The sequence below is a fragment of the Borostomias antarcticus genome, assembly GCF_949987555.1.
Source record: "Borostomias antarcticus genome assembly, chromosome: 3".
Taxonomy (NCBI): domain Eukaryota; kingdom Metazoa; phylum Chordata; class Actinopteri; order Stomiiformes; family Stomiidae; genus Borostomias; species Borostomias antarcticus.
This window is the reverse complement of record NC_140236.1, coordinates 20,184,795-20,193,937: the sequence shown is the minus strand read 5'-3', so window position 1 is coordinate 20,193,937 and position 9,143 is coordinate 20,184,795. Positions and strand designations below refer to the sequence as shown.

Here is a 9,143-nt window from a genome sequence, read left to right as displayed (position 1 = left end):
AACAACGGAGCTAGGCTAGCTAGCAGGATTTGTTATAGCACCCATCTTGGCTTTTGGCACGTGGTCCTGTGGAGTGTGCATGTCAGCCAAGGAGAGGGTCACCCACCCACTTTCTCTCTCTCTCTCTCTCCCTCTCTCCCCTCCCATGCTCTCAGTTGCCAACCTCCCAGTTCTTGTTTAAACTGAGCAGAAGCAGGTGAGCGGGGCAGGAAGAGGCGCTAAGACGGGGACAGGCGTGGCCAGGGGCAGTCCTGGGACAGCACCACAGGCTCTGTGAGTCTTGTTCAGTTGAATGCCCTCATGAGTATTAACAGAAGAGCACCATATACATATGCACACATACACTCTAACATGTCGCTCTCTCCTCAGCTCAGCCCAATGGTCTCTGATGGTTCTGTCTGGCCAGCCCTTAGGTGGAGAAACACCTGATCATCAATATAGGCAGGCACACGTAAGTACAAATGCACATACGTTTCCATAGACGGGATAAACAAATGGGAATATTGATATTGAGTTAGCGGTAGACATGTGAGATTCATAAGACGCATCACTGACGCCAGTGACGCCACAATATCAGGGAAATTGAGCAATTGCTTCCCTGTAGTGCAAACTTGCAAGATTCGCTCAGTTATTAACCCTTCTTGCGTTTTTTGTTGTTGGTTTTCTCTCTCCTCCTTCCTCTCTGTGCAGTTCTCCTGTGTGCTGAGCCGCTATCCCATGTATTGCCACTGCTGACAGGGTAGAGCTCAGCCCCATGCAGAAGTGAGTGATGAGGAGAGGTAAGATCATTTTCCCGTTTTTTTTCCCTCCAGTTTTAGGAACCGTCTCAAGAATGTGTTCCCCACTTTTATGCCTTTAAATCAGGGTTGGAGTATTCCAGGTGTGTGGCCATGAACACCAGTAGAGGAGGGAACCAAGTGTCTCATTCTCTCTCCACAGTTGTGTGGTTGTAACCCCCCACTAGCTACATATTCATTCAATCTTTATTTAACCTCGTGAATCAATTGAGAGTAAGCTCTCATTTACAATGACGTATAATCACTCTATATTTGAACTTGTACTACAGGTGAGATAATCCTTTTTAATGGTCTCTCTCATTGCTGTGCAAGACTTGGGTGTTCTCCTGCTCTGAGTGCCCATTCTCCTATACCTCCCAGATCTACCTCCACAAGCACATCAAGAGGAGCCATGACAACCTCTGTCTCTGCTGAGGAACACACAGAGCATTATGAAGTAGCCAGTGCCTTGGCGAAGGTGTTTGAGCAGCAGTCATCAATGGATTAACTCCCAAGACACAAGGAAGAGACAGCGCAACACACGCTATGACTCCAGTGACGAAGGTAATATAATAAAGTGCATTCAACAGTCCCAAAAGAGTACTACTTGAGTTGACTAATCTGAGCTAATTTACCTCTACTATATGTTCCAGTGCCCAGGCAGCCGGTCGGCAGAACTCAGACCAGACCAGCTATGCCAGGTGCCAGAGCCGGAAGGCCTGCTCTGCCAGTTATCAATGCAGGTATCCATGCATGTTTGTGTTGGTGAAATGTCTATGCATATTTGCACACTTACAGTTAACTCAGGACTTTCGGAAGACTCATGTACTCAGTTCACTAATTCGCTCATCTCACATCTCACTACTCGGCAGTAGATGTTCATCGCCCGGGTCCTTTGAGCCAAGGCGCTGTGAGCCCAGGCCCTTCAGACGTCCAGGCACGAGCAGCATGCATCAGCGATTAGCACCCCGGCTAGACCAGGTCAGGGTCTGACATGTCTCATGTCGAGTTGATTCTTCCCCTTATGCCAGAATCACTACGCCGCCAGCACCATAGTTTCCTGCTCATCCCTTTATCCTCTGGTTTTCAGGTAGTTCTCTGATGCCATCGCCTGTGAGACCAACAGCTCCAGCAGTGTTGCCATCAAGCTCTGCAGATGCTGGTATGCTGAATTTTGTGAACTACTTCATGCTGCATGTAGGGATATACTTTGAGCTGAATATCCATTATGGGACGGTACAATTACTTATAGCCACATCTGTGTTTAATATCCAGACTTCCAGAGGATGATGTGTCAGCAGTTCTCCAGCGTCATGCAGAGTCTGAGGGAGGGTTATGGCCTGTAAGCCAAGCACCACTGTGACGGAGGTGTCTGCCCAGCTGCAGGAGATGCTGAAACATGCCCCTGCTCGATTCAAAAAGGTATGTGATGTCAGGCAGTTAATTTTCTCGTATCCAGTGACATGGCACGCTTCCAATGAACGTATGCGACTTGCTTTTACAGCCATTTCATTATGTCCTTAGGCATCTGCTCCAGCCCAGCTGACCTCCCCAGCCCAGCCCCTGACCGCAGCTCCAGCCCTGACCACAGTGGAGTATTCAGATGAGGATGACCTCTTCTGCCCAGACCCTCGATTCAGATGTGGGTGACCCCCAGCCCGTCTCCCTAAACCTGCCTTTCCAGCCTGCCAGGATGGATGCCTTTTTTGTAAATAGTTTTTGTAAATTTTAACCTTTTTTTTGTGGGATACAACGGTTTGTTCCCGGTCTGCCTGCCACAGAATGCGCACTGTTTCATTTTTGTTTTTAGAACTTTTGCAATTGTCAGATAATGGGTTGCTAGCCAGAGCTTGTACATGCTTTTTTTTGCTTTTCTGGCTATGCCTTAATGTGACAGACCGTAAACCTCATCCTTGTAAATATGTATACTTTTAATTTGTAATGTACTTTGTGTAATAAAATGTTCTAAACTGTTCAGTCTTATATTGGTTTGTATCATAATGCTTGCTGCTATATCCCCATATAGCATTAATTCGTTTTTGTACTGGTAAATGCTAAATATAGCCAGTGGTCAGGGTTTAGTAAGTAAGTGACCATATTTGCACCGTGCGAAAAAGACGTGCAGACCAAGTCATATAAATACCTGTAAATCTAGTGTCAGCCAAGTGAGTTTATTACGGAAGTTCCTGCCCACGTTTTTTGCACGCGGCCGCACCGTATTTGCACCGTGCGAAAAAGACGTGCAGACCAAGTCATATAAATACCTGTAAATCTAGTGTCAGCCAGGTGAGTTTATAACGGAGGTTCCTGCCCACGTGATCACGTGCGTTCTTTGCACGCGGCCGCAACTTCGGAATGACGTGTCGTTCTTACGTAGCGTCTACTAAACGGCAGATCTCGCGTTTCCGTAAATGGCCGCGTAATTTCCGCACGCGGCGCAGACGAATCGTCACCTATAGCGGCCGTATGTCGAACGTTTGCGCAACCTGCGTGTGTTAGTAGGGTAAGAGCAGAGCGCATCATATAGCTACAACTAGTAGCCCATAGCCATTAAAACGGCTTATTGTTTTATTCATATATCAACTAGATAATTCGATAATAATGAGTAGCCTAGTAGGCTATAAAATGAATTCAATAGGGCAAGCCTTAAGTTGTAGCCTAGGCTACAGTACAATCACAAGACGCATAGGCCTAGCCTATCGTAAAAAAGCGTTGCGTTCTCATAGGCCTATATTAACTTAGATCATTATTAATTATGCTCAGGTCATAATGTCCGTTGAAAATAATTCCCTCTAAGCAGAATTTGAATTGTATTAAAATAGGCTAAAGTTAAATTTCCACATATTCTGATTCCTTCTAGGTCTATATAAAAAAAAACATTTTTCTAATGTGTAGCCTATAGGCGATGAACAAAACAGCCACAATGTAGCCTGCTTAGCGAGCGAGAGGGCAGTCTACCATAAAGTGTATAACCATAATGTAATATATCTAGACTACATGCATTGTGGTATTTCTTTATATAGCCAAATGTTTCTCAATAAACAGTTAAGTCATCCTCTGAGTCCGAATGTAGGCTAATAGACCGGCAGCTCTAAATGCCTTCACAATCAATGAGACATGGTTGTAAAAATGATGTTTTATTGATGAAAAGGGTAAAACTGGAAAACATGGAGAGTCATTGCATTGATCGATGCAGTCCGCTACCAGCAAACACTGAAAATACAGGTCCTCCAGCGAACCTGGACTAGACTATTGTAACCCCCCCCCCCCCCCAAATTCTTTTATATTCAAATAAACGGGATGAACCGGTTTCCTAGCCCTGGATCGTGGGAGGGGGGTAGCCTGCGTTAGCGGGTGCTTTGCCATGACCGGCCATTGAATTTATGTGTTGCCATTCATTTAAACCACCATCTCATCTAGACTACTTCTGTTGCTGCATTTTTACATTTATGCTTTCATGATTTTAGAGCGCAATAAACATTTTCCAGGATTCCAAAAAGTCCATCCATTCATCCAACTTTGTGCTGCGCGCAGCGCAGGCTGGTAGCCTACTGTCAAGGCTCACGACTGATGCACTCCCTTAACACGTCTCTTCCCAGACCATCAAGAGAATTTCAATATGAAAGACCTTGGGATTCCAGGAGTCAAGGCCGTTTCAGACGGGGAGCGACATTCCGCCTGCGTTCTGCTCGGATCAGCGGGGGACGCACGCGTCCTGCGCGCAGCGGGGAAAGCTGACTACAATTCAGCTCTTGTCGCAGGCGGGCGCGCAGCCTAGTTCCATATGAGAACACTCCTCGGTCCAATTCCGTATAGTAGATCAGCCTGTGTACTTTCAACGAATGTATTATTAGACATAATATCATAATAATATATAAAGCCTTCAACGACCTCCTGCTGCCTGCCTGATGGTCTCAGGGCTAAAGAGACCGCGCGATCATTCCTCTAGCTGCTTTGCTGCTAATGCGAGTTCGTCTCCGTTCCTGCCCGAGAAACAGAAGTTGAACTTATAGCATCAAAATAGCTACAGGAATCAACGTTGTAAAGTTAGCTATCTGCTTTTTAGCCACCGACAGCTACCGTTAATATTATGGAAGCTGCTGTCGTGAGCTAACGTGCTATCACGGTCTCATCGTGCAGCTTCACAGCCTGCTATTAGCAGACAGCACTAAAGTTGACAAAATCACACTTGCACATCATTAGAATTCCAACCATTTATATGGGATTTATCATTCAACTAAACATGGAACCTGAATACTACCTGATATTTCAACCTGCTGCCATCAGTGATCGGCGCGTCTGCTTGTTTGAGTCATGAATATCTTACGCAGTTATATTCCATGTAGTGTCCCAAAACTGTTAAATCATTCCCCATGTAGTTCACTATGAGTCGCACTCAATACATCCATGGTAATAGGGAGGGAGTGAGTGAACCATTTCAAACACATCTCTGGTCATCTCCGTTAGCCATCTTACTCGTCGTGATGCCATGTTCCATATGAGAACACTCAGTCAGCCTAATGTATTAAACTTCTACTTGTCCCGACAGTTAACAGATATAGACCCGGCGACAGTTACAGAGATAGAAACTATAAATAGATAGGCTTTGTTCGTAATAATTAAATTACAACCAGACAGAGAACAAGGAGTTTGAGAACGGTAGGCTAATCTAATGTGCGAGCCAGCAATGGGTCAATGAGTGGTGTTACTGCGCCCCTATGGGCAGGCGAGCGGTGGTGCGGAATGACGTAAAGCGCCTGTTAGAATACCGCGGGTCAAGTTACATTCTTATGTTCCCACATCTGTAAGATGAAGAAAGCAACAGGGACACCACAACCCTGGTCTGATTTGATGAGAACAGCGTAGAATGCAAATCCATATTGTGGAATCCCCTTGTATGGTGCATCAAGGTATATCATCTCAGGGCCATAGGTTTTTATCTGTTGAAGTTGCCAGGGTGAACTAAAAACAATAATCACTGGCTGCTTCTCACTATGTGAAAGAGGCTGATAGAAAATGACACTGTCTTTCAACTCTGTTTTGACTAGACGATCAACACCTACACAATCATTGCCATCCATTCTAGTCTGTGCATGAAAGCTCTTTTTTAATATTCTTATGTCCTCAGGTGTAACAAAGTACTGCCGATCTCTGAGATCCATCTTTCCCTGGGCGTCCGCCCACTCTTTGCATTTAAGCAGGATTTCTGCATTGGAATCTCCCAGCTGAAAACAGCTATGGATGTAGGCAATCAAATTACTGTTGATCCGGTTTGAACGATGCTTCTGCGGATTGTCGATATGTCCAGAGTGCTTGTTCAATAGACGCACAATGCAGCTGTTGAAGGTGTTTTTGCTCAGAAATGTAAATGATACATAGGCTCCACAACTGTTGGCCCTTGTGGTTGTGGGAGCTCCGCTTGACTTCCCTTTACATGTATTAGATCTTTCACAACGCCACTGGATCTGGTCTGCTCCCCTTTTTCTCACTGATGAGAATTTTCCAATCCCATTATTTTCGAATTCCACCAAGTGTCTTGACATGAACTCATCCTTGGTCTCACTGGGGGGTATGATGGATTGGGTTCTTTGCGGAGAGAATTTTCTATTGACTGCTGCCAGTAGGACTTCACTGAAATATAAAACAAAATTATTAGTCAAATAATAATTTGATAACCATGAAATAATCTAAAGAAAGGAACACTAGAGAGAAAGATGGGGAGAGAGGGAGAGAAGGACGAGAGAGAGAGAGAGAAGAATGGGAGGGAGAAAGAGAGAAAAGGATGAGGATGGAGAGAGAGAGAGGACGGTAGAGAGGGGGGGGAGGGAGAGAAAGAGAAAAGGGTAAGGATGGGGAAAGAGAGAAAAAAAATTAGGATGGGGAGAGAGAGAGAGAGAGAGAGTGTGTGGGGGGGGGGTGGTGTAGTCTCTTACCCAGGCCGTACTTGTCGGAGTAGTCCAACCACTTGCTGATCCAGAAGATGGGGACGCAGGCAGGGTCCTCAGCCTCACCTGGACACACACACACACACACACACTATCAGACGGCGTGCACCAGGCAGGACAAAACAAACAGTCTCGACTCCCCTGAGGGAAGCACTGCAGGACTACCTCCGAAGAGGCCAGACCAGTCTAGCCCTCGTGGTGGATCCCATTGTGTGTGTGTGTGTGTGTGTGTGCGTGCGTGCGTGCGTGCGTGCGTTAAAGGTAAATGTCCCAATGATTGTCATACACCTGAGTATGTGAAACTTGCTGTCTGCATTTGACCCATCCCCTGGGGGAGCAGTGAGGGAAATGGCCCCATTTTTAGTCCTTAGCCGGGGATCGAACCCACAACCTCCCAGTCTCAGAGCGGACACCATGGCCGTGTCCGAAATGCATACTACCTGCTACATGCTATATAGTAGGCACTATATAGTAGGCATACTACATACTATATAGTACCTACTGTTCCACAAAACGCGTGTAGTATGCGAGAAAATACAGCATGCTACTCGAGTCATCCAGCGGAAGTGACGGGATACGATACTGTTTACTCCCGCGAAGCTGTGGTACAATTATCCGGTGTTTTCTGTGATCATTTTGTGTATTATCCACCAAAATGTAGCCTTTTCCTGGCATGGGATGTGCGGCTGCTGCTGCCGCCAGGAGAAGTCGTGTTCGCGCTGCAAGGAGAAGAGCCGTCATGAGATCTTCTCGACATGCTTGTAGTTGAGGTAAATATTGAACGTTAGCTTGCTAGCTACGCTAGTTAGCTAGGTTAGTTGATAGGGGCTAGCTATACTGTTACATCTGTACCAGGGATGTTATATTAAATAGATTCTGAGAGGCAGGTAAGCAAAACAATAAAACTCAACTCATTTTAAAGAGGTGGGTAAACTGAGTTTACCTGGGTTTACTCATCACTACACGCCTGCTTTGTAATGTTACATTTTAGCTCTACAGATAATGACATCTATCTATTATCATATTGTAAAGACAAGTATATGCCATACGCACAAATGAGTTAAAGTTTGCCCTAATAATATTCCCCCTGTAGGCTCACATGGAAGACAGAGGTCCTCACCAAGTCAACCTCCACGTCCCTGCTGAGGACCTATTTTGACGGCGCGGACACAAGGAGGGACTTCAGATTGTCAAAATCGACACAGAGGAACCTTGGTGATGGTCAGGAGGATGGGGCAAGACCATGGAGGTGCTAATAATAGCAATAACAATAATAATAATTCATTGCATTTAGAGCTTTTCTCAGTACTCACCCTTTACAATGGTCTTGTCATCTTGCCAGCATTACCTTAGTCATTTATTTAGCAGACACTTTTGTGTGTCTGCTAAGCGACTTACAGTAGGCCTAATTGCATTTAACCATTTAAAGGTTGAAGACCTTGATGGGGGCCATGGTCCTGCTGCTGCAGATCATCCCAACCCTGGAGATGGCCTCAGAAAGTGTCTCGCAGCGGCAGCATCAGCACCAGCACAAGCTGCCTGGATCGCAGCTCTTGGTGAGCAGTCTATCAGTTCATGAGTGTGCTTTGCCTTGTTCCTTATAGACAGCCTTGAGGCTTTAAACACTGATCAGTTGGTTATAGGCAGCCTTGAGGCATTTGTTTAAATGTATTTGTATTTAAATGTATGTGTAACACTGTACATAGTAATCAGTTTAAGTATTTTGGGGGGAGACAACAGATCAGCGTTCTCCTGTCAGTACCTTTTGCAAGGAAAGCTAATGATCTGACCAAATATAAACAAGTCAAAAGTATATTTGAAGACCATTGTGTAATAAAAATATCCAAGAAATGTTTATGGTTGTGTTTCTTCCATTATACATGTAAAGGTTACTTCTTGATGTATTAACATTTCAACAAAGTGTAATATCTACACATCAGACACATTGTCTTGATATGTCTACAGGTCATGTACAGTAACTTGGAAGGTCTTACAACACGCAGAGCGCTTTGGACATGTAACTCCCTTATCAAGTAGTCGTTAGTCAGACACATTAAACAGTGAAGCTTTCATAACCGTCTCTGAATAATTCCAATGAAGCATTGTGAACCAACATGTGTGTTCCGTCTTTTATGCCTAATTGCAAACTACAATGTCCATTAGGAATGTTCTTTTACTCTAATGACTGGTTTTAGGTATAGTGACATTTGTTCTTTGACTGGGAAGACATTACAAGGAATGACACACAAACACCAATTTAATTCAAGAAAATACATTTAATAAAAAATAACAAAAACAATAATGGAACAAGATAAAACAGTTTTTTTTGACTGAGGCTTCTAGAAGCAACATCAGCCGGTCCTCCCTCTCCTTAAACAACCCCCTTTCCTCCCTCCACTCAGCCTTCATCTCTGCCTTCTCT

The 9,143-nt window shown here is 44.8% G+C and overlaps 1 long non-coding RNA gene across 1 annotated transcript; it reads left to right on the top strand.

The window, feature by feature from the left end:
• The first annotated feature begins 415 nt into the window (after positions 1–415).
• On the top strand, positions 416–1,326 carry LOC311330072. The gene is made up of 3 exons (XR_014631328.1): positions 416–451; positions 691–779; positions 1,158–1,326. It is a non-coding gene; the product is annotated as an uncharacterized lncRNA (long non-coding RNA).
• Positions 1,327–9,143: the final 7,817 nt, after the last annotated feature.